Source organism: Phalacrocorax carbo, chromosome 20 (genome assembly GCF_963921805.1).
Source record: "Phalacrocorax carbo chromosome 20, bPhaCar2.1, whole genome shotgun sequence".
NCBI classification, from domain to species: Eukaryota; Metazoa; Chordata; class Aves; order Suliformes; family Phalacrocoracidae; genus Phalacrocorax; species Phalacrocorax carbo.
The window spans coordinates 2173933-2200538 of NC_087532.1; the positions used below are offsets into that span (position 1 = coordinate 2173933).

Here is a 26606-nt window from a genome sequence, read left to right on the forward strand (position 1 = left end):
GTGCTGCCCCGCCATTGGACCCGCGGGGCGGGGACGGGGGAAGTGGGCGTTGCCGCGGCGCCGCGCCGTGAGGAGGGAGGTGGGTGGCGGCGGGCGTGAGGACGGCCGAGGGTAGAGGGGCGGGCGGCTGCCGCTGTCCTCCCGGTAGAGGAAGCGTGGCCTCAAGCGCACGCTGCGGGCGGGCGGGCGGGCGACGGCAGCAGCGACCGAGCGCGGGAGATGCCCGGCGGCGCCACCGCCACCGGGGCGGTTTCCGCGCCCTTCGACACTGCGCAGGCGCGGGGCCGCTCCTCGGCTCTCTGTGCGTCCCGCCCCTCGCTCCCGCGCAGCCAATGAGCACAAGAGGGTTCTTGCCGCGGCCGGTGGGCGGGGACTGCCTGGGCAGAGGGCGGGGAGCCGAGGGCGGGGAGCCGGGGGCGGGCCGCCGCCATTTTACCTGCCCAGCCCGCCTAGGTGCGTCAGGGGTAGTGGTTTTTCAGTTGTGCAGGGTTTGCTGTTTCCTGTTTGGGGACGCGAGTTTTCCTCGGGGCAGGGCTCTCAGCCCCGGTGCCGCCCTGGAGGGGGGAGGACGGGTTTCCCAGAAGCACAAAGTCTGGTTTCTTGTTAAGACGAGAGACGTTAAGCCCGCGCTCCTGTGTTGAAGCTAATGTAAATGCGGACGCTTTAATTCCTATGGTGGCGTTCTTGTTCTGTGCGGAGTTGCTGCAGTCGCTAATGCTTTGGCTTCTGGCTGTAGTCTGTAGCGCTTACAGTGACCTTATTTAAGAGCCTGGGTTCCCATTGCAATGTGAAGTGACTATATAAGCAAAATCATATATGTATCTTCACGTAAATGCTGTCTATACTGAAATTTTTAAATGATGGCCCTTGAGTAAAGTTAGGGCTTGTACTTCTGTATTACTAGCTACTCAATATTCAACCTAAGTCTTTATTGTTTAAATAATTGAGTAATTAAGTAATTGTCTTTTAATATGCTGGGCAGGGTGTGTGGAGAGGCCTCAGGTGGGTCTTGGTGGAGGAATTGGGGCCTACTGGGTCTACCCAGGGCCCTGAGCCCTGAGGAGCATAAATGAATTGAGCTTGCAACAATTCTTTCTGTTTTCCTTTTTTTTTTTTTTTTAAAAACCAGGGTAATTTGTAGCCTTTAAACCTTTTGCATGCTATAAGGCAGAACAAGAAGGCACATGGACCCCTCACCTTTTTACACAACACAGTAAGTGTTTGTTACTAGTAAAACCAGCATAGCTATAGAGCTTACAGACTGTTGTGAAAGTCAGATCCTTGACTTCATGAGGTTTAAAAACTGATTCCATTATGTTCTGTGAGAGCTAATAGGGAAAAAATTGATTTCAAGGATTTATGATTTCTGCCTCATATGTACTTTGTAGATCCCTTTGCTTGGGGTCAATGTTTGGATGCTAAGATAATAAGTCTTAAGTTTAAAGCATGTGAAGGTGCTAATAATACATAGATATAAATTCAGTCATATAAGGGAGAAAAAGACAGTTTCAACTTTTGATGTGTTGAAAACAGGTGTAAATTTGTTTGGTAAACAGGGTTGTAAGTATTGTTTTATTTTCTAGGGGAGGACAAGCAGTTCTTTAAAGATGGAAGTTATTATGAGGGCAAGTTTGTCAATGGAGAAATTACAGGGTGTGGATTTCAATACTAGGCGTTGACAGGTGAGCCTGTAGCTGTTACATACCCTTTAAAAAAAGTCCCAATCCCATTAAATTCTTATGTGTAAATACATCTCACAAGCAGCCAAACTGAATTAGTCCAAGTTGTTAGTCTTTGGTGGTGTTTACTGAAGAGTTGTGGTTTTCAGGTTTTCTTGTTGGCCTCTCAACTTAGGCTGCATTAACTTTCAGTCACCTCAGAAAGTTAATCAAACGTGTTAATGGTAGAAACCAGAAACATGTATCATCAATTTTTTATAACTGTCTCAGTCCTTCAAAGATGCACACATATACAGACCTGTGGTTATATGAAGTGCTCCACACGGTCAGGCCAAAGATGTTAATGGATTTAAAGAACTTGAATAGACTGTTATGGAGGGGCATCTCGTGTGATTTACCAAGGGGACATTTCAATGAATTCATCCTTCTTCTAGCATCCTGAGTAGGAAGAAGTTTGTTGACTAAAGATCCGTCCCAGTAAGTTGCTCCAGAAAAGAATTTCTCCTGTTTCTGCTTATTCCTGACCAGGTAAGTCAGTGACTTCTCTACCCACCTATCTCTTTAGTCGACAGTCTGTCAGGCTGACAGAAAATAAAGGGTGACCATGTGGAATACAGTGTGTTATATAAGTAAATTGGGTAAATACTTGACAGAAGAATAGTTATCTGTCATCCTAAGATGACACATACACCAGGAAATTCACAGTACAGTACTTCTAGTACTAAGCTGCTGATTAGTCAGGCTTTGACACAGAATATTTGAATGAGTACCTGCCATCAAAAAGCTGTTAAGGTGACTGAAATTCAAGTACTTCTTTCATACGTTCTTTAACCATAAAAGAACATAGTATGAATCTTTTCTTTTTAACACATAACTGTTAGCTTTAAAGTCCAGAAGGATTATGATTCATTAGTTTTAAATTAAAGACTGAATGAACATGTTTATAGTCTTCATTAAACAGCATTAATAGTAAAAATAAATAGTTGTTAATCATAAACTTCTAGGCTTTTAGAATGCCTTCTATTCATGGTCTGTAAGTAAAATATCACTTATTGGTGAGCCCTAAATATATAAAAAAAAGTTAAACCATGTTTGACAGATCTGTTGTTTTTTCCTGTATTTAAGTTTTTCATATATTTGGTTCAAGGGAGCACTTACTCTGGTCAGTTTGTGTTTGGAAAGCTCTGTGGACACAAAGTATCACAAGATAAAGATGGTGGGAAAGATGAAGGAGAGTTCCTCTATGGAATAAGAGAAGGTAAGTTAGAATTTCTGAGTAGCCTATGTTTAAAATTTATGCTGTCAAGACTGAACAGACCTTTTTATGCTGCGTAAATACAGTTATTTAATGATTTCATTTTTAAAAAATGGCTTTGGTCTAGCAAAAGCCAGGAAACTTAAGCTCTTGTTCTCACTTTACATTGACTTAATCTGTGGAAATTATTTTTTGTTTCAAAAATAAGAGCTATAAAATGCAGAGTAATGTTTGGGAAATAGTAATATTTAGTAAAATTTAGAGATGGGGAAAAAAGCTGTTGCTGGCTATAATCTACAAGGGAAAAGGCTGTGCTGATATGTTAAGACTCAGAAAACAAGCGGCACTGTCATGATTATACAAATAGTTTAGTAACTTAGCATGGAAAATGGAACTGTTGCCTTAATGAATTGCCTCTATACAATTGGTTTGTTTTCAAACACAATGAATTGTTAATCACAAAAAGTTTTGTGTCCAGTTCTCTTACTTCTAGTGACTTTTTCCTGTTTAAGAATTAAATACATATTTTAATATGCTTAAATGAAAAAGGTTACAGGTGAATTCTAGGGCTCTCATCCTTTGGCCAAATTCAGAGACGGTACTAATGTGGTTGACTGAATTTCACTGTGCCTTTTCACTGGTTGCTTGAAGTGCAGGGAAAGGACTGTAAACGTCTGGACTAGACCTGACTGCCACTGTTTATTGTTAATGGCTCACTTTCTCTGATAGTCCAGTGTATTGGGTCACCAAATCTGTTTTTCTTTAAGAATTTCCTATTTGTTTTTCACTGTTTTAGGAGTCAGGACAATGATGAAGGAGCCTGGACTCTTGTCAATGCCACGGTCATGGAATATTGCCTTGTTGGAACAGTATATAAGGTACATAAAGAAGATTTATAAGAAACTGTACAGGTATGCTTGGAAAAGCTCAAAGGATCATGGTAGAGGATGTTTCAGGCAGATAAACAGAAAAGATCTATGTTTAGAACTAGTACTGTTGGTTCATTTAGCAAATTCAGTCCCCATTTTTGAGTAACACATGAAGCGACTTCAAATTTCATTTTTTAACATATTCTAATAGTATTTTGTGTAGTTGAACTTCAGATTCCATTTCAGTTTAACTTTTCTTGGATGTGTAGTCTACTTGGGAGTTTTCTTGTGATTATTTTTGGAGTATTCTTTATTTGTAAAACAGGAGTAAACATAATGACTTGGAGCTGGGAGGAAGTGTATGGGTATGTATGTATAAGCGCCTATGAATACCCACACTCACTGACGCGTACTTCAAGGTAGGAAGATCAGGGGATACGTTTGCGGTGTGAACTGAAAAACAGGACAAGATGTGCTGTGGATTATTTTCCAGTAATTCAGTGAGATGACCTTGAGGACCAAATGTGGTTGTAGCCTGTCAGTGAATTAATGCATGACAAATCAAGAATGGGATTCTGTCATTGCAATCACAGTGTCTGAGGGTTAAAAAAAAATCTGGTATTAATTACTGACGTTTTGAGCAACTAAATGAGATCAAATCTGTGCTTGGGAATGTTTTTTTTGATTTGACATAATTTCTCTGGTGTTTGGACAGAGAGATTCTTTGAAGAAGTAGCATTTTATACATTGGTAGTAACTTTAGAACTTGAAAGCAGTAACTTTAATTGTTGGATATATATTAAGATTTGGAACAGGCACTTCATAAACTATTTCATTACCCGGTTATAATGAAGTTCAGAAACCCAGTACTGATTTCATTATTTAAGACTCTCTTTCTTTGACTTTGATCCTCATTCAGTTTTCCTGCTTGTTGAAGAGAAGGGGTCTCCCTAGGCTTGGTAGAAATTCATAGTAGTATGTGTTTGGAGAAGCTAATATTATGGGGAAGGCTATTCAATATAACTTTAGTACATGTCTCTAGCCAACTGATTTTTTCCCTATAGACGTGAAATCACAACCAAAATTCTACTGAATACTGTTTATGTAGTTAAAACAGAGCACAAAGCACTTGGGTATCTTGCAGTTCAGTCTGCTATTGGTGGTAGATAAGCACAGGTATCTTGGCTTTTCAGTTAAGGGTTTGGTTTTTTGGTGTGGTTCTTGTTTTGCATCTGTTAACACCCCCGGATTTTTTTAAATATACATTAAGAGTTTGTAGTTAAATCTGTTGATCTAAACTTAATTACTGAATACAGTATAAAAATCATATGTTCATGGAAATATACATAAAGAAAATTGGGAATTAAAATCAGTAGGACAAGACAATAAATACTTGCTGGATAAACAGATGACACAAAAATATGTACAAGTGCTGTTGTGCATTTGTTTCATTATAACCCAAACCCTGTTAAACAAAAATTGTGCTGTTATAATAGCTTCTCACTTGAGACATTGAATGCAGGGTGTATTCTATGTTTCTGTCTGTGCGCGTGTGCACACACAGCTTTGCACCACTGGGTGTCTCTCTAGCATCTGTTTTGAGACTGAATTGGTTAATTCTTCAGGCTTACACTTGTTCAGTAACTGGTCTGTCTCTGCAGGGTTGTAAGCATTTAGTACTCTAAGTTTGCACTGGGTATGTGCTCAAAAGTGACAAGATACTTTGGCCAAAAGTAAAAAAACCCCAACAGTACTGACAGCAGTATCTTGTTGATTGATTTAGTGCTTATATTATGCGGAAGACAAAACACATCCACTTAATGTAAGTGTTTGCTCATATACTGCTTTCACATTATATAGGTTAACATAAAACAATAAAAGCATATAAATACTTTTTTCTCAGGCAAAATAATAGGCTAAAGTTTATTTTTAACCTGTCACCATAGATCTAGGAAAGAGCTAAGGAGCCTTCTGAAAAGGGTCTAAGGCATACCCGTGACCTACCCCTTATAGGTGAATGAGTTAGCCATGTGTTTCTGCAATTCTAATCTCTTTCAGGATGCTGCTTGTGGAGCCGTTCCCCTGAGTGGTGGTCTTATAAGTACTATGGTCCTTTCTATCTCTCTGCCCTGAACGCTGTCTCAGATCTTAAGTCTTCATTGGCGCTGTCACACTCACAAAATTTATAGTATCCCTGATCGCTTCTTTCATTTCCGATTAGAAAGCTGACAATAATATACTCTGAGAATAATAATAATGAACTTAATGGATATAAATTTTTCAATACTGCTTGTTTTTTCAGCAGCCAGTTGTGACACTGTACAAGTAACTAGCAGGATCTACCACCTGCTTTAATGATCCGTTGTTGCTGACGAAAAATTGATAAAAGCTATGCAATCGCTTAACCATTGGGTTTGTGTGTGCAGTATTAAGTTTATACCAGCGCATTCCTGACAGATATGGTGATAGATCAGCATACACTGAAGTCCAAACTGACAAAATTCAAGCCACAGTTCCAGCAAAACATGAGCCTACATAATATGGAAGTAAACAGGACATATGTGAAAACTAATTAAAGGAATTATGTATGGGCAGTGCAGGGAATGCAAACCTAGTCATAACACAAATGGTAAGACTTGGTTCAGTGCCCAAAAATGGGCAAGTTACGAAGAAACTCAAGTTAAGGATCTGGAAATTATCCTGCTTTGCCGACATAAACTTTTGCACATGAGATTTTGGAGTTTGTTTTGTATGGTCAGATACCTCAGTGAATATGAGACTTCATTGCTAATCGGTTGGTGTACCCATACTTTGGACAAGTAGCTCTGTGCTTGTAAACTGTGTGTAACTGTAGGGGGTTTGAAAAAGATTTGCTTTTATTTTCCTTTACTGAAATAGTACCTTGGACATACTGAAGTAATCTGCTAGGGCAAACAGAACATGGGCAAATATTTTGAGCTCTAGGGTATTCTTCTAGCATTGCTTCTGTGTGGTATAGAATAGATTGAATAGCAGCATGAATGTTGAGCTTGTCTGGTTTTCCTCTTCAGTTTAACCGTAACAATGTCAGGGCTAGCTTTTTAGATCAATCTTTTGCAAGTGATAAATTTTTAGTAAGGGGGTGCTGTCAGTTAATGGCATATTGTAATCTGCAAACCTTCAGAGATTCAGGTTAAGTGTCTGATAAACAAGCAATAATTATAACTATATCAACAGAGGAGTCCAATAATAACAATCAACTCTGATTTATCTACTGCTTAACCATAAAACTGATTTCACATTGGGTAAAAAAGTTGTCAGGAGATGCAAGATAGAAACTAACTGAACACTAGGGAACATGTAACACATGTAACAAAACAAAGCCCCTGAAAGCCGCTGATTTAAAAAACAAAAAAGAAAAAAACAAAACAAAAAACCCCACACACCCCACCCCCCAACAACAACAGCAGCAATCCCCATGCCAGAGACCTGTGGTGGCCCGTCTGGTTTTAGTGCGTTTGTATGTGCACACCTTTGAGAGTGAAAGAAAACAATGACTTGTAAATTAAGCTTGCAGAGGTTAATGAAGTAAGACACTAATTTTCTCCATGAAAGTGTTTTCCTTTCTGTGATTTCTCATTTCTGGCTGCTGTGTGAGTCCCAGTAAGCAGATGCTGTGTTCCATTCTGTCCCTGTTGCTACTTCTTTGTGTGTTTTGGCAGTGTTTAGTTTGTCTTCTTTCCCAGAGGAAGGCCTGCTGTTTGATACACCTGTTAACCACTCTAAACAGGTGGCAAGCCTTATGGGCTTTTTCACCTGCAGGCTTTTGTTCCCCCGCCCCCCCTAGAATCCATGTGAGTTACCTGTTTGAAAGAGTCATCATTTCAGTTCTGATGCAAAGCATTTACATTACTGGAATTTCAGTTGCTCAGAATTGTATGATGTGAATTTTGAAGATAGAATAAATCTTCCCAAATCTGGATTATGATTATAGTTACAATATAATGATATAAAAATATAAATAAAGCTGTTGCTATTGTAAAGGCTATGAATGAGTCTCCCCACGAGTAAATGCTGAGCTCTGTTATTTTAATTGCTTGTGGATAGGACCACTGACTACTGCATCACTCATAGCTCAAGTAATTTTTAGGAGTTAACTGTATCCCAGTAGTGGTCTGGAAGTGTGCTGAACATGTTTCTGAATGCATAATATGTATATTTAATTGCCTTTTTGAGTGTTTTTTAGTGATCTTTAGCTCATACATGGTTCTGATGCTTGATAATAAGATGTGACAAGAAGACAGTGGGAAGATGTAATTAGCAGGCTTCATGTAAGAATAAAGACCAGTAATGGGGGGGTGTGCGAAGGCAAAACAAAACCCCCACCAAACTACTATTTCTGTAGTTCATCTAGATTTTGCCATAATATACAGCATTTTACACTGAGGATTTGTTGAAAATCTTGTATCATGGTAGTCTGTCTTGGTAAAGAGAAACATTGTTGAACGCTTCCCTGACTCAGCCTAACAGGACTCATCAGGGCTTCCGTTACCACCTTTGCTGTAGAAAACAGATAATGAAAAGCCTTCAGAGAAGGATAAAGTAAGGTTTTGATAAAAATTATCAGACCAGAAATAAACCCATGAAAAATCTAATCAGGGAGGAAATCTGTGTTTAAAATGGGTGCTAAAGTGCCTGCAGAATTTGGGGGTTTGGTCTTATTCTGAAGTGCATGCTGATTCAAGAATAAGGTAGTCAGATAATAATAAGTCAGATCACACACACTCCTATATAAAAAACGCTAGCAAAACATTATTCTCTAATGTGTCTTGATTTAAAATTATATTAATACTTTATTCAAGGATCAAAAGCATTGAAAAGTTATATTTTATGTATATTAAGCCAGTGTGTTTTCTTTTATTAAAACTATTTGAGTGTTGATAACTTTGAAGTGTGTAGAAACTCTGATGTTTGGGGTGGGGAGAAACCCTTGTGTGTCTTTTGACATAAACAGATTTACATTTGACCTATAGTTCTTGGAACAGACATAGATTCTTCCAAGTCCTAAAGCCAGGCTATATAGCATGAACTATCTGAACAAATTCAGCCAGATAGTCAGGATATACTGGATTAACTCCGTGTATTTAAATACAGATATGTTTGTCTAGATTAATGTCAACTGAGGCTATATGCTATAATGTCAAAGATGTTATAAAGCACGGTTCCGCCATTACTCAAATCTGTTATGTAATTTTAACATTATATTTAAGATTAGGCCCATGCAAATAAGTCTGAATGGTTAAAGCCAAATAATGAGAATGATTGGTAGAAGCCCGAATAAGAGCATGTGGAAATCATACACTGCTAGAGGCTGGCAAGTTGAGCGTAGAGGCAGGCGAGTTGGAATTTGAAATAAACAGAAGTAATTGCAATAAAAAGTGTAATAGCCGCTAACTGAAAAGTGGAAATGTCATCAATTAACTGGCAAGTGCTTCCTGAAATAAAAGACAAGTGATAATTACTTATGACCCATTCATGACATCTTTCTCTGTATTTGTAAACAGTTGTCTTTGAATACCTGCCTGCCATGCCATGTTGGGAGTAACTAACATTAAAAGTTTTGTTAATCCCGGAATAAAACTTGATGAAACTTACATCAAAGTTAGTATTCAAAAATGTTGCTAAGGAAGAGACTATCCCAAGTAAAGCTACATGTGAATTTCTGCAGTTGATTTACTACTGCTTAGTTGTTTGCTTAGAACTAGTTGCTTCAAAGTTGTCCCCCATGATGAATAAATTCCTAACATCTCAGGTTTTTTTAAACACCAAATAAGTCATGCTAACCAATTTAAGTAGCCTATTGCCGAAATGAATTAATATGATAATATGACAATATGACCTTGTGAAATTATTACTGTTCATGTGCTAAATGTTCTTATTTATTACCTGTAACATTTAATTGTGGTTTAAATGAATTCCATATAAAGATATTTACTTTAGAGTTTAGAAACAATCCACAATTACATTGTGCTGTTACCACAATAAATTTCTTATTACTGGTTCTTAGCATAGGAGGATTTCTGTGGCCAATATCTAGCTGATGATAAATGGCTTTGCCTTCATGAGTTCTTTATGAAGGTCTTTATTTCTGTTTGGGTCTATATTAGTAGATTGCAATGTCTTTGTGTCTACTGAATGTCTGAGTCACAGAAAATACAGGACCTTACTAAAACTCACAGTTTTTGTTTTGTTTAAATCAGAATTTCCTGTTCTAGCTTAAAACCGAAACCAAACACAAAAATACTCCGCATCATAGTACAGCCCATCACTGGAAGCTTGCAGCTTTTTCTTTTTTTGCATTTCCTGCTCCCCTTTGTTTGTGTACTAACTGGTAGCTCTTTTTCTGGAGGCCCCTGTGTCACTCTGGTTGTTCACGCCTTTATTTCCCTGCATAAATGTGTGATGTATAGATAGTGCTTATGTGGACGTCAGCATTTCCAAACCTTGCATGTGTTGCATTGCTAAGCAACTTTTAGCAACACTTATCTCCCATCCTTATGCCATCTGGAAAAGAGGATTAGACAAGGAAATGTGCCAGAGAGAGACAAAGGCAAATCTAAGAAAGAGGTGTGTTAATTACTTAAGAGAAGAGTGACATTAATAGTAGGCAATCATCAGAATTGATTGAAAGCAAGCACAATGCCTTTACAGGTAGTGATAAGGAACCACCGACAAAGGTTGCATATTTTATACCTCCTGTCCTTTTTCCTTCCCTAGAGGAAGCAGTACACAGCTGAATCCCATTGCATGTTTACATACAGGGATGCAAGATGAAGGCCCCTATGATTTCAGTACTTAATTTAGATACACGTTCAGTTACAGTGAGTTTCTTCTAGACCTTCTTCCAGTTACTATGTACATTCAGGATTATAACTAGCTGACTGCTGATTTAAAGGTCTCTTCCACTAGGCAGAGAAGACTGAAAATGCCAGTGTAGCCTGAAGCTTGTGTGCGTTAGTTACTAACAGCACTGCTATCGGTGGGATAACTGCTGACAATAGCATCCTGTGCTTCGAAGTGATGGAAGGAATAGACCCAGCAAGTACCATCAAGATGCATATTTCCAAAGAACTGCTTTGTCTTTGCTTTTATCTTCTAGCTTACATCTCTAATTGCTGAAGGTGTAAACAAAGTGCTAGAATTTTAGCCCCTAAATCCATCTGGAGTTTCTACTGGGTTCACGCACATTTTAGAATTACAGTAGCACTTTATTTGGTACCTCTGCTGTTATCACACAAAAAGCCAGATATCCAGCTTAACAGAAGTATGATCACTTTAGATTTTAAATATTTTTATTCTCCAGTTCCTTATGTACTCTGTCATTGAAAGACTGTTGTCTGATAGCTAAATATGATTTAGTACCACATAAAACACGTGATGTTTGTTACTGAGCTATTTTACTTCCCATACCTGGACTTTTGACTGTACTTTGACCATTGTCTGATGATTTCCTTATCAGTTTCACTCTAAACTCTTCCAGTAATATGGGAACAATTCAGACTCATTTTCAGTGCCAGCTCTACGCTTCAAGGTGTTTTTTACACTTGGAATAAAAATGCATGCTACAATATACAATGCTTTCCTCCCACACTTGAAACTAAAGCCAGTGTTCCTGACTGTGACCTTCCCTGTCGTGTCAGCAAATACAGGTCTGACAAATTTTCCTGTCCTCCCCTAGTACAGGACCACAAAGAAGGATTGGTTGACTCTGCTATCAGTTAATGTTAGTTAAATTGTGGCTGTGAACTAACCATCTCAAGGTTACACTACCCTGAGTAGGAAAGGGTGCACTAGGAAATCTGCACGTTCATCATGACATCATACTAAATTGCATGATTACGTGTGCAGGTTTAACGTTGTTGGAAACTTTAATTGGCTCATACCTAAGCCTCAGTGGTATTTGGCTTTGCAGTCTTAGGAATGTTTAAACCTTTATTTTATGTAAAGGGTATATCTTGGGTCAAATGCAGTCCAGATTTAAATAACCAAAGCTTTTTGGAATTGAGTTTGGTACACTATTTCACTTTTCACAATCTTGAAAAAGCAAAATAATGTGTGATTCTGTATGTGACAAAGCAGTTATTCATTCTTACCATGTAATTTAATGCAATGTAATATATGAACTGAAGGACCTCACATAATAGTATCCCACAGTAACAAACCTTGGGCAAGAAATGTTTGATTCTCCCTCTTTTTCCCTTTAAAGGGGTGCTGCATAATCCTCGGTTGTTGTGTGGTCTCCTATTCAACTTTTCACACAAATGTTGGAAGGGTATTTATAAAAAGCCTGGAGGACCACCCACTTTGCTATTGAAAACTGGCTGAAATAAGCCCTTCTTTATAATTTAGCTGTGGTGGTGTTGAAATTTAAAATCCGTGTGTATTTCTGTTTAAAAGGGCAGTGGAGAAATGACGTATTCAATGAACGGGGCGCTGGAGTTGATTGTTCTGGTGACATCTGTGATGGACTGTGGATCAATGGCTACCCTGCTGGTACATACATTCATTATACTCCCTGGTTATTAACAAGTCTTTGACATAATGCTTTGGTTGTCCCTCTTTTGATTAATATGATCTGACTATAGTGTTTAGCATCCTCTGAGTCCTCAGTTCTCTTAGAATGCATAGCTGTCTGGAGCAAGGGGGATAGATGCGAGTGAGACGTTTCCTGAAGGGAGGGAGCAGTTCATTCAAATTAAATGCAGAACTACAGTGAGGTATCGAATGTTCTTGTAATGGATTTTTTTTTTCTTGCAATGAGGGTTTTTTTTTTTGTTTTAATAATGTGGATTTTTAATTTTAAAGTGAATGTATTTTGGTATTTAAAAGTTGGAAAGATAGCAAAAGAAACAAACTCTGTGTGCACGCACGGTATGCGTGTGTTTGTACGGAGAGTAATCTCAGTTTAAATTATGTCATTGGAAATGCTAAAGAATTGATCAGCAGGTTATAATTTGTTAAGCACAGAGCAGAAATGAGTCCCATCGTAATGCAAAGATTTGGACTCAATGGCTTAATAGAAAGCTTTTCTAATCCAATTGACTTCTGCATGAGGGGTCTGTTTACAGAGAATATAGTAGTTCCAACTTGAGTGCAGCTGGTCAAGAGATGCTTATAAGTAAATTTTTTTATTGCCTCACTCAGATATTAATGTATCATCTCAAAGGAAACGATCCAAAAACTTGAAATGCAGCCTGTGTGCAAGTACTCTTTGTGTCAAACAGCAAAGCATATGGAATGGAACAAATCTGTGCAGCAGCCCACCTCAAGAATATTTGCATGTCAGAATCTCTACTATAGGATGTTAACGCTCCAAAAATGAAATATTTAATTAAAAACTCAGAAGAATATAATTCACCTGATTGTCTTATTTCTATCTATAATATCAGGCATACTTGTAATGCTAGATCATATTTTCAGAACCCAGAAGGAAAATGTTTGTTTTTAGAAGCATTTCCTATAAAGGAATAAGTTTTTGTAGGTTTCATAAGTCTCACAGTGAAGTGCTTCTCTAATCCAGTCAAAGTTGGTAGTAATCAAAATTCATAGCTATGTTCAAACCCTATAAATGTTGTGATGGTCTGTTTCATGATTAGTTAGCAGATGTTAACTTTAACAGGCCTTTTTTTCTGGCACTGTAAGCTGAACAATAAGGAATTGAATAGGTCTTGAAGAAATCTCTACACAATCATGGAAGTATTCTCTTCAGATTACTATAAGGATATATTTGAAGAGAGAAAATTTGTTCCACTCCTGTTCATTGGGTGCTCAGAGGACTTAATTTTCCCTTTTCTCAGCAATGCAATCATTTACATTCTGTATTAAGGAAGCATGATATTCCTGTTTATCGCTAAAACTTAATTGTTTTTTAAATCTTTTTAAAATGTGTTTTTGTGGAAGTCAAGGTTATTCACAGAACTTTAGTTTAAAATAAATGTCTAGGCAAGTATTTCAGGCAGAACGATGGCTTGGCTTTTGTGAAGAAACCGCCTTCATTAAAAGGAATGAAGTTATACCTTCTTTCCAGCCTTCTGGGAAAACAGGCTCTCTTTAATGTCACGACTGTCCAGGCCACGTGCAGATGACATTGTTTGCTCTGTCTTTGTGAGACATTCGCAACAATTGGAGACTCTGGGTGTCTTGGGCAGCATTTTACCCATACGTGTTGCTGGGTTTCTGTTGGAACTTTGCACCGAGTTTATCTACCAAAGCTTCAAGTTATTTTTTTTAACCTGTATAAGTGAACTGTTTAGTTGTTGAGGTGCATTTGTATTACTTTAACTTGAACATATGTTTGCTTTCAATTTTACAGTAGTTAGGTCAGGAGAGAGTCAAGATTGTAATTATTTCCTTCACTTTCTCCTGTTCCCTGAAACAACAATCGTGACAGAATAAATTTTACAGGTGCTTAATGCAAGAACCTGCTGTTCTGCATCCCTTCTTAAACAAGCAACATAAAGATAAAATTATGAGCAAAATATTTTACTCTTTGTGTATTTTTCCCTCTGAATAATATTTTAACTGAAGTAACTTTTAATGCTCTATTAGAGTTACTTGGCAAGGTTTTGATAATGTGGGGGCTGCATGGGTGGCTACTCTCAGAAGAGCCAGGGGCTGCCCTGTGCTGGACACAGCTGGTTCCAGTTGGCTCCACAACAGACCTGCTGCTGGACAGAGCTGTGCCCATCAGCAAAGCTGGCGGCACCTCTGTGGAAACACATTCAACAGGGGCAAAGCACTGCAGAACAGTGAGGAGTGAGGGGGGAAGGTGCAAGAAACAATCCTGGGGAGACCGAGGTGAGAGGAGGAGGAGGAGAGGGGAGGATGTTCTCCAGGTGTCAAAGCAGATATTTCCCCTGCAGCATGTGGAGGTTTTGGAAGAAACCATGGTGAAGCAGGTGTTTCTGTGCAGCCCATAAAGAGGACCACAGCGGAACAGATATTCACACTGCAGCCCATGGGGAACCTCATGCCAGGTGGATATTTCCTGAAGGAACTGCAGTGAATGGAAAGCCCACACAGGAGCACCTTCTCCTGACAGAAACGGTGGCTCGTGGAGGACCTGCACTGGAGCAGGGGAAAAATGTGAGGAGGAAGGAGTGGCAGAGAGGGAGTGTGGTGGATTGACTGCAACCCCCCATCCCTCATCCCCCTGTACCACTTGGGGAGGTACAGGAGTTGGGAATGAAGGAGTGAAGCTGAGCTTGGGAAAAAAGGGCTTAACTGGGAAAGTTGGGCATCTGGCAGCCAGCCAAGGTCAACCCACCACGCATGCTATGAAAGATGTAAGAAATGAAGCTAGAATGGATCATTCCATTCAATTGATTCCAAGTTGGTTGAGATTTTCCTTCACCTGAGTCGTAATTTTTAACATCACTCTTAATTTTAATCTTAGTCGTTGCCATCAGCCATTTACTTTCCTCTATTTAATGCTGCCAGCCAAAACAGAGCATTCTGTTGACTTTTTGAGTACAAAGTACAGTCAGAGTGTTTTATACTTGGGCTTAAAAACTTTACCTGAACTTGTAACATTGTGACACTAACAGGAAGAGATAGTTAGTATATATTTGTGTCATAATGTTTATTTGTTGTTCTTTTGATAACCAGCTGTGAATAGTTGTTGTCTGGAGATCTGGGCTGGCATCAGAAACCACCAAATCCCATCAAGTTCTGCAACCAACTTATTTGAGTTAAGTGGAGAAACTGAGAGGGAAACAGACAACTTCTGTGTACGTAGAGTGGGGAAGAGCCAAATTCATTATATATTTCCCTTGATTAATATGTGTATACAGCAATCTAAAGCTGGGTAGTTGTATGCCAACTTCATAATGTACAGCGAATGTGCAAGTTAGACCCTAAAAACAGTAGCAGTTTCTTTTTTTTTTATACACTGAGGTGTTTTTGTGATTGTCAAATATAATTTTAGTGTAACATTCAGTGTTTAAAGTGTACAAGTTGTTTACTGCCCTCCCCCACCCCAACTGGTGGCTTCTAACTTTTCAAGGAAGGATTCTCTAATCAAGCAAATACAGCAAGTTCTGTCATCAAAAGACAGGACTATAAGAATCGTCCTTCTAAATATTGATTTGCAGTCCTAAATTAATAATTGATTTCTGAAGTATTCATAAATCCACTGAAGTCTCTGGACACCAATGAATGTGTTGGTACTTGTAAGAAGCCAAGAACCTTTAATTCTCACTGAAATTTGTTTCAGAAATCTTACCTAGCATTTGGTTTCTCTGTGTATTTTTATAGCAACGATTTTCTCTTTTTCCCTGTCAAGGATAATAGCTGATGTCAGAATTGTAAATACTCAACAATAGATATTTGAAGTACAGTACCAGATGAAATCCTTCTTTGAAGGTGTGAAACTTGATTCTTTGTTTATTAGGGAAGCCAGTGCTTTAGGCATGTGCAGTACTTCAACAGAACTTGGAGAACACAAGGAGTAACCTAAATGGGTTATACATCCCCATTTGTCAACTGTCTCTCCAGTTTGACAAAATCTAGCTGACTTAAGTTGTCGGAGAGGTAATTCTCAATACTATGCTTAATGTATGTTTTCTATACCCAGCTGTAAATTTAATATTCTGAGTACCTAAAGGCTGTCACAGTGAATTTAATCTTATTTTTGGACTTAATTAAGAGTTTTGAACCTATCAGCACAAACAAACAAAAATGTCAAAACTATTTTCCTTCACTGGATTTGAGTGTAAAAGCTATCTTTTGACATATGTTGCATCTGGGAACTGAAATCTACTGTTTCTGTCATTAGCAATTCTGGATTTGCACGGGCTGATTTCCCAGTCCCTAAGGGAGACAGAGCCAGACTCTGGATCTGACACCCTATATGGAGCAGGAGATGCTTCGAGCAGCCAGCATGGTAAGTAAAGATAATGGATTAGTTGACTACTCAGCTTTTTAGTTAACTGGAAAATGAAGAAATATCTTTGCATAGCAGTAATATAAACAGGCAGTTCTTAAGTGATTATTTTTTTTTTTGCACAGAATGCTGAATTTCTCATAACAAATAGAAACAAAACAATTTTATGACACTGGTTCCATTTTATAAGAGAAATCTATCCCTCCTAGGGTTTCTTTTCTGTTATTTTAACCAGGCAAAACATACTGGTGTGCAGGAAGATCAAAAGAGTTCAAGTAATAATTTCTACAGTCTTAATTCATTTACCAAGAATTAAACAGGGCCTAGAGTTTGAATCTGGAGTCCAGATTTTATACTTTTCACTAATGTTCGGAAATACTGCCGGTACTTCACATACTTGTAGTAACAACTTCGACAGGCACGTGAAACTGGTCCTATAATTGCAGCAGTTCCAGTATCTTGAATTGTGGGAGTGCTAGTTTCAGGAAAAATCAGAAATATTGAGCCATATAGTCTTTTATGTCCATGCAAAAGCCATTTAACATTGATAGAAAATATTTAAGCAGATGGTGCAGGAGAAATTTTTAATTTTTTCCTGACTTAATATTCTTCTGTTTCCTGTCATGTCCAATCTGTAATTCCTGGGGAATGAACAGCCAGCAGGTTCTAACCTGTGAATTACTTTGATGCTGGAGTAACCAGTTCTAGTACTGCCAGTCCAAGCAGTGAGGAGTTAAACCACTTTTCCTTCAGAAACACCCATGACCTGATTTGGCTTGTTGTATTGAGATTCTAAAGGTGGTGGATTTGGGTTCTGTTTCTTTATATTGTGAGATTTCAAACATTGGAATTGACAGTGTCTTACTCTATATCTGTGACACTAGAAGGCATAAGGCTTTCACTTGATCCCCCAGTTGCAACAAAGAGATTTAAGAAAAAAAAAACCACAAAATACTGCTGGCCTTGTAATAAAATCACCAGAGTCAGTGGCTTTGATTTGAAGTTTCATATTTAATGTTTCTGAGGAGGCCTTTTGTTGACCACTTGATAGCTGGGACTGCAAAGGTAACTGTCCTAGCAATGTGTTACTTCATGAAATGCCTGAAAAACAAGCAGTTGCTTTTGCAGTCCATGTGCAAATCCTGTCTGTGACTCACACAATTTAATCAATTAGAAACAAAATCTCTTGTGACTCTCTGGATGGGATACCATATGTTACAACAGAAAAAGAGCACTTTTAGAGGAGGCATTTCAGTGTTTTTGGAAAGATGGCATTGCAGAGAAAACAGAAAATGTGTTTTGCTTTAAATATTAGGACTTCAAAACAAAAATCAGTAATTCTTTTACAGAGTTCCCTGAGCTAAAGATAGTTTTGGGGATTCAAGGCATCCTCCTGTTGCAGGCAGTCAACCGTAGTTTTCTAGTCTTAGCATCGCCACTTGGGTATGTGTGTTTTTGTGCATGTGCACATGTACTTGTGCTAGTTGATCCATTTTGCTGTGCCTTCTAGGAGGACAGAATAATATATGTACAAAGGATTGCTTTGTTTTCCATAATTTTGAAACATTCTTCTGTCCTGTAAAAAGATGGAACAACAAAGTGACTGTGCAACAGCCACACACACGTCCATCTGAGCCACCCCTGTGTCTCCCGCTGTCCCACCCTTATTATTTTGATTGCCACACTGGCATGCATAATTAGCAAAAAATTACTAGTTTGTACAGTTCTATTTTGTCCTTTTTCAGATGTGTTTTAACTCAACTAAATAAATGAAAAACAATTATTTAACACCAGAAGTATTAAAGATATTCCAAAATTATCAGTATTAAATAAATACGCTTTCCTTTTCCTTGGCTTATTCCAAGGGCATTTCATTACCAGACCCTGGGGTCACACATAAAAATCATGTTGTTCTTTTTGTGGGACACCAAAACAGATGTAGTGGAGGTAGAGTTCTGGCAGAGTATTCCCAGATGTCATCCTTCCACAAAAATCCTAACCCTAAGATCAGGTTGGTGCTTCATTCCTGTTGCACTTCATGTGATAGGAGGAGGAGGAAGAGCAGTATTATTCTGTATTCTTTACTAAGACAATGCAGATAAATTTCCATGTGTTTTTAAATTTGAAATCTTTTGTAATTGCATATTTAAGGAATCAGTCTTCTATGAAAGGGAGAAGGATTATAAGCTCAGGTGCTTTTGATCACACATGAGGTCAGGTAAAGCAAATGTGGACCTTTGGGACATGGTATTTTTCATTTTTAGACTCTTATTCACAGGTCAAGTTTGCCCAAAGCTACCTTACACATGCCTGTTTGTGATGGTCCTTTAATGTGACCATTACTTCAGCAGGATTTCTTCGTCCGCAGAATTCTAGTCTAATCTTAAATAACCCTCAACCACAAATGTTTTCCATGTTTGGGGTTTAGTGATTAGAAAGTGTTAACTGCAGCAGACTGAGGACCCTGCTACTCTGTTGTATGGATTGTATTTAAGAGTACAGTGTTTTTTATGGTGCTGCGATTTTCATACAGTGTTAAGTTGGAATTAGGCTTTTATTTTTGAATTTTTAAATTGAGTTTTTAAGTGTTCTGTTGAGGTCACATCCAGAGTGATTTCTTCATAAGATAGCATTGTCTTTCTGAGTGTTTGTGGCAGACAAACAGTGGGACTCGTCAGAGTTAACTAATCATCACTGATTTCAGTGAACGGATTGTGTCAGGGACATGGGAATAATTGGTGCTGGAAGGCAATTTAGATGAAGTGAGGCAGAGGTGGTAGAAAGAGTGGGAAAAGATGCCTAGGAGACTAGAAGGAAGGAAGGAGGTAAGAAAGAAAAGGAAGAAAGAAGAATGAAGAATACTTGGAGATTGAAAGTACTTGAAAATACTTGAAAGATTCTTTTTTCCAGCCATTGCTTTACTGATTTTTTTTTTTCTTCAGATTCTTCTCATCTCTGCTTTTAGAGACAAATGTTGGCTAACTCTCAAAATACCTTGGGAGTAACTTATGCTGATGGGTAAATGATGAGATCCGTGAGGCTTTCATGCATCACTGCCCCCATAGTATGGATATAATCATGCAGTGATGGAGAATCATCCAGTTTTTATCCAGTATTGATGAACTGTCAGTGAAAGAGTTCCAAGAGGTTCTTTGTTTAGTAATAACATATATGTAGCTATTGTTTAAATATAGATGTTTTTCCATATGTCAAATAGGTAATGAGATGCACACCCATGAAAGGTTTATTAGATGTAATTTGACTGGAAAGTCTCTTTAGTCGCTATCTAGTAACATACATCTTAGGCTTACAAATAAATTTCTAGTAGTTTCATGATGTTGCCCAAGCTGGTAAGCTTGGTATCGATGTGCCTCTTTGGGTTTTTGTTTTGGTTGTTTGTTTTTTTTTCTTACTACTAGTGATGTATTTTTACATTTTTTCTTTCAGTATTAATTATTTTCCAAGACTTTTTAGAAAAGACAATAATAACCGCTTAAAGTAGCATTAGATACATTACTAAATGGGCTTAGAGTATCAGTGTTATCTTGGTAACTTCAGTTTGCTCCACTGATGGAAGCAATGCGTGCATGTTGAAGAATGTTCTTGATATTCGTGATGTTGTTACAAGACATCACAGTGTAATAAAGAAATTCTAGGCACTGATAACAGTGACATAATGTTGCTATGTCCAGATTGTTTTAATCCTGCTGTTTTACATTTGCTTCATATCATCACATTTCTGCTGCATCAGCTAAAATATTTTTCATATTTCTGTGTGGAAGAACGTTATTGTCCTACATGTCTTAAATTTAGGGGAATTTACAAGGCTGAGTAACAAGCTTTCAATTGAAACCAGGGCTAGGAATGTACAGAGCTTTTGTATTAAGCCAACTCAAATGTATCGCTGGTTCGTTTTTCAGAAGATTGGAGCTGTAAAAACTTCCCAGTTTTGGCTCCTACTGTTCTCAGGTGGCAAGTACTTAGCCTTAAGAATTCAAGCCTATCACGATTTGATACTTTGTCTTCCTTCACCCACTAACTCCACTGGCTTCTGCTAAAAGTGTATCTAATTCAGCTACTTTCTGAAGGCTCTTTGTGGATGGATGGATTCTCGTTTTACCATTTTGAGTATTCAACTGGTAACATTGGATTTGAATGAGGAACAAAACACACTTAGGTGAAGTAGTAACTGATAATTTTAGTTGTTCATTTAAGCAGAAAGATCACAGTTCAGATAGACCTACGTTAAAATTACTGGCTAACTAGGATACAAGACAAACAAGGCTTGATTTCCAAGATTGGAGCTTATGGAATTGTAGGCAGTTTGTTTTAACAAAAAAGGTAACAAAAAAGAGCTACTCTTCACATCATAATGTCATAGCTCCACACTAACAAAAAGTAGACTGTATGTGACTTTAATCACATAATAAATGCTTTAATGGATTAAAATGATGCATGTAACTAAATAATGGGGTGGGGAAAGTAATATGTTTTGTGCCACTCCATGTTTAAAATATTTTGTTTGTAGTAGTGCTGAAGGTTTCTTTATGGCCTTGGTAATTCAGGAGAATACATACTAATCCGTGACAGAAATAACTTGAGCATAAATGTTTGGGGATTGTCCTTTAATTGGCAGTACTTGATTAATTGACATTTTAGTCATCAATAGTGAGAAAGTTTATGTGGTGAGAGATTGTCTTTTACAGAAATTTATACTTTGAAACTTACCAAGAAATGGGTAAATATGATGATTTATCTTTGGAGCATGCAGGAGGGCCAAGCCAAACCTGCATCTTTTCATATGTAGTCGGACATGTTATAATGTAAGGATTTGCAGCAATTTTATACCTGCTAAAGCAGGGTACCTGGGAAAAACACCCTGCTTTATCCTCACTATTTCCTCATTCAAGAAGCCCTTTTTGGACTATTTGACAAAAGTGAATGTGTTACTTAATTCAGAACAGCATCAGATGACACACAGGCTGTCATATGTTAGTTAAAAAAAAAAGGAAAATAAAAATAGTTACCATAACAACTGACTCACCACTTGTACTTCCAAGAAAGAGAATGTCTTAAAAGAAAATGTAATAGGTCAGTCACATGCATGTTAGTAGTGTTTTCAGTGGAAAAGCATGGAACGTTTTTTCATGGGTGGCAAGAATTTTTCTTTTTCTTAAGTGAGGTTTTGATAACAAAAAAAGATTATGCTTCTTAGACGATCATGTCCATTACGGGAAGCAGCAGGAAGTAAATATATTTATAACAAAACAAAAAGCCTCAACCCTGAATACTTGATTTCTAATAATATTAGGGAATACTGTGGACAGCTGACCAGACAGCATCTGTGTTAAACAATGGAATGACAGCCGTATCAGGTGCCTTTTTTAATTTTTAGCCTTACAGATATTGTGTTTTTAATCTTGAAGACTCAGAACAATCTGTTTATATTTTTGAAGCATTGTTGAGTACTTGATTCTGCTCATGCTGGAAGTCAAGAGCAGTTTTACCTTTGACATCTGTGTTTGCGTGATCAAGCCTTAACCTGATTTGTTTTATATTTCATGTCGCCTCTGTGAGCTAACTTCAAAGCTTCCTTCCCCATCCATGTTTCCTACTTCTCCACTGAAGCCCGTAGTGCAAAAACTCTTGACATCATCAATAGCGGTAGCCTGAGGATCATCAAAGACTTCTTTGAAGACTTGTTAGTAATTTCCACTACAGACAAATATTCTGCTGAAAAAAAGGTTTTGACTCTACCCCCTCTTTCCTGCGGGCAGTAATAAATAAAGAATTTCTGCAAAATTAGATTATTTTAAATCTGGCATGTCATATGTTCTCCTGGGTTAGGGGCAGGGGAAACTGCAGCTATAATTGGGTTTCTCTCTATTTTGTTGTTAGCTTTGTTATTATTTGGCCTCCATTTCAGAGAGCAGTTTCTGCTTCTTTTAGCTGATAGGTATTTATTGTAATTTTGATCATTTTATCTGGAATTTTATGTGAACCCATCACTGTAGTAATTACCATATTTCAAAAGTAAAGAAGCCTGACTTTGCCACATATGACATGGGAAAAGAAATGCTAGGTTTTGGACTCTTGTAAATTATTCATTCAGGGAGAAATAACTTTTCATTAGCAACAATATATAAATTTAGTATCTAAACTGTCTACAATAACTTTATTTTCTTAAGTTTCCCTTTTAGTTCTCTTAGAGGTCTGAAAAGACACTTGGGTATAGTAATGAGAATCTGTTAGAGCCTGCAGTGAGGCATTTCACTGATGAGCAGCCCTTCCTGAATCACTGCTTCCCATTGATTTCTCAGCACCACAAGGTGGTTGCCTGAAAGAACAAATTAGTCTTAGCATATATAAGTTCTGTGAATGTAAACGTACACATTTAACTCCCTCAGGACAAGCATCAGGGCAAGAGACACACTGTGATTAGGTGGCCAGAGCACACTACCTCATGGTTCTCTGTAGTATCTCAGGAGATCTCTGTTGTACTTGCTGGGACGAAGTGTGGTTTTGTAGTATTTAACTGTTCATCTCATGCAGTTTTGAAGTAATGCTGGTAACAGAACAGCAGTCTCTGCCTTTTCCACTGCAGTTTCTTTTAATGTTGCTTAAAATGACACTGTTTAGATTTACAAGTCCACAGATTGACCGATCTTTATATTTTAAAATTAATAGGGGAAATCTGCATTCTAAATATCTACATGCATTTTAAATCTACTACTCAAATAATAATGAAAGGATTATTTTAATGGACCTAAAAGAAAATGTAGCAGCTGGATTAAAATATTACTAATGCTCATCCCGGATCTTTGTTGTATTGCCAGGGTTTATGTGAACATTTTTTTAAAAATTGGCATCAGAAGCACTGTTGTAGGTACCTACAGAAACTACCATGTTTGTTTTGAGTCTCTTTGCTCTATGTGCACAGTAATCTTTACAAATTTGAGGGATACTTTACATAAAAAGAAACCTGCAAATTTAAGAAAAAAAAATATTAGAAGGGAGAAGTTAAAGCAGTTCCCTGCGTGCTTGACAAGAGCAGGTATAGGGGTACCTTGCCTTTGCTGTGCACACCTCTACATAATCTAAGACGAGAGCGAAATTTTGGGAGCCCCGTACAGTTGTCTCATGTCATCCTTGTATGTACCTGAGAATGGTTTCTGGCTTTTATTTGCTCTCATTTCTCAGGACCTCTTGCTCTGCTGGAAAAATGTGTCATTTCCAGATGTTAAAACAATTATTGTGCATGTCCCTAAAAGCAGGAATAGACAAAAACGAAAAAATTATCACATGATCCATAACTATTTTTCGTCTTTGAGGAGGAAAACACCACAAGTGAACCTGCTTGTTTTGACGAATGACCTGTGGGATAATGAAAGGGGAAGAATAATACTAAAGCTGGGAACTTCAGTTGACCTTGGGAGAAAATTCAGTTCAAAAAAAGCGAAGCCATGGTCATGTAAGCTCTTGTTTTTTAAACCCATGTGAAACTTTAGAATAATAATTTGGTCATAATTCATTAATTCAAGATTTCAGTATTTCATGTGAATGTGTGTTTATAAAATCTGATCTTGAGGATTATCCTCTGGCGGGTAGGTATGTTTCTTTTGCTGTTTCAGTGCAACAGGGTGAGCTTTTTCACTGAACGTTAGATACATTGTCACAGATTTATATTATCAGGTAGGTTTATGTTGTGGGAGATTTTTGTTTCTTCTTGCTGGACCATCTTTTCTGATTTTTGCTGGACCCCATCCTGCAGCATTTCCTGGTATTAAACAGCATTCTCTGTGCAGGGATTGCACTCTGAGGAACGAGTTCCATTGCAGTTGGATGCAGATGTATTGACTCTTCGATCTCCATTCAAAGCCCTTAAGAAACCATCTAAGAAGTTTTAAAGGCCATGAGATCTAAGCATATTCTTACACATTCTGCATGTGGTAGCTTGTGTGGATGAATAATCTCAAGTTTATATTTTATTCAAGGTTTATATTGCAATGGGTGTTTTAAAAAAAGAAAAGGAAGGATATGCTAAACTGGAGTACACTGTTGTATTTCTATAGGGTGAATACTGAAGAAGGGTATAAAGCATTTAGAGAGGAGGGTGCAGCCTAGCTGGAGGTAAAATAATAGGGAAAATGATTGTTAAGTGATTATTTTGCAGATTATACCTTTGACGGCTTTTGTATCAAGGTTTTTGGAATCTTATTCCTCTAAATATGGTGCAGACTTTGGGTAGGACTGGCATATTTCTTCCTACTTTATTGGTGAAAATGGTTGCAAATTGTTTCAGGCCTTTCATCTATAGAGAGTCTAAACCAAAACAGAAGCCATTGTTGTCTTTTATTTGATGGAATTAAGTGTTGTAGTCACTCCCATCTTGCATCTCGACTCTATTTCATTCCAAACATTTCGAGACTCTTGCAGTGTAGTACTTAAGCTTGTATTTGGAGTGAACAACAGCTTTGGTAAACATCTGTCTGTGCAGATGATTTATTCTTTTCTTTTATCTGAACTTCTGAAATAATTAACAATTATGATCTGTCTTCCCCGCCGCCTTTATTTTTTTTTATTGCAAGTGAGACTGGCTGGATATGTGCCTCCATACCCAGAGAGAGTCCACCTTCTTCTGTCTACTGCTGCAATGGACTGATCACTGCATTGTACATATGTATGAACATATATATGTACATACATATGTGTATTTACATGCAGTGCTTGTTTTGTTTCCTTAGAAGCATCAGAGTTACTTCAGTTGGGGTTTTATGGTTAGGGCTGAGTGAAGAAAAACGCAAGACCAACGTCTCTCGTTGTGCATTTACAGAGGCAGCTTATAAATTGAAAAAGAACCAGCAATGCAATTGATCATCATTCAAGTGGAATCCCCCTTCTCTTGTGCAGGAAAGAAGGATTTAACTCTCTCTCGTGTAAAACGTACCTGCCTAAGAGTCTCTTGGTTTTCAGCACTGAAGAACCAGTGGGTGCAGTAGTTGAATGGAGGCATTCTGTGCGAGCACGGGGAAGCTCAAGGTTCAGCGTACGCTAACCTTCCCTGTAACCCCTGAAACTACTCAGCGATCGCTATGGAGTACCTCTAACTACTCTTCCATGGGTGGTAACGCCTGAATAATGACAGCTCTGGAGCTGAGAGAGTTAGCACTTCTTTCCATTGCGTTGCTTACCCCTACCTCATACCTTCTCTCCGAAAGCCCCCTTTTTTCCTTAAGGGTGTTGCAGTTAGGAGGTTGCTTCTCATCTGTGGTTTTTGTAATCTTAATATTAATTAAAGGATTCATTAATATTCATTAAATAAGATATAATATTAGGAAATCTTGGGTGGGGGAAGGAAGAGAAGTCCTGTTTGTACTAGAATATGTATAAAAGTTGGTAACTTGGCTCAGCTGTTAGACAAATGTTAGCGCACTGGTAGCCTTACAGAAATATATCTAAAAAGAAGTAATTATGAAAAGCATCTTACAGTACCGTGTAGTACAGTAGCTAAATCAATTTGTTAGTCCTCTCTGTAATCTCTAACACACATCTGTAATCTCCTTTCACAACAATGGGGCAACAAAGTGATGATTAACGTGTTTGCTGATTTTGCAATTAGAAACCTTGGGCTAGTCCTAAACATGCTGATTCTATTAGACTTGCAAGGAGTGCTGGAGATGTTGCAGTAATTGTGATAAAAGGAGTCCCAGCATGTGTCAAGCACATCCATGTTAACTCAATTTAATGAGGCATCAATTTGGAGTTATGAGATTTGTACAGTTAGATTCTATCTGCTTTGCTTTACTGCTCCTTCTATAGCCTGTGATATGCTTCCCAGGTAATTATGTTATTCTGAGACTTGCTAATCATTTTTTTTAAAG

General features: G+C 38.0%; 1 long non-coding RNA gene across 4 annotated transcripts; it reads left to right on the forward strand.

The window, feature by feature from the left end:
• Window positions 1-3: 3 nt before the first annotated feature.
• Window positions 4-20571, forward strand: LOC135316610 (uncharacterized). Of its 4 annotated transcripts, none has more exons than XR_010375867.1 (11): window positions 4-79; window positions 1130-1213; window positions 1584-1682; window positions 2114-2207; window positions 2827-2937; window positions 3731-3812; window positions 12240-12335; window positions 14705-14927; window positions 15450-15571; window positions 16618-16725; window positions 19668-20571. It is a non-coding gene; the product is annotated as an uncharacterized LOC135316610 (long non-coding RNA). The 4 variants fall into 4 exon arrangements; XR_010375869.1 differs by having other exon boundaries at window positions 5-79; window positions 14705-14818; window positions 19668-20568; XR_010375868.1 differs by lacking the exon at window positions 14705-14927 and having other exon boundaries at window positions 8-79; window positions 1130-1219; window positions 1589-1682; window positions 19668-20558.
• The last annotated feature ends 6035 nt before the right edge of the window (window positions 20572-26606 follow it).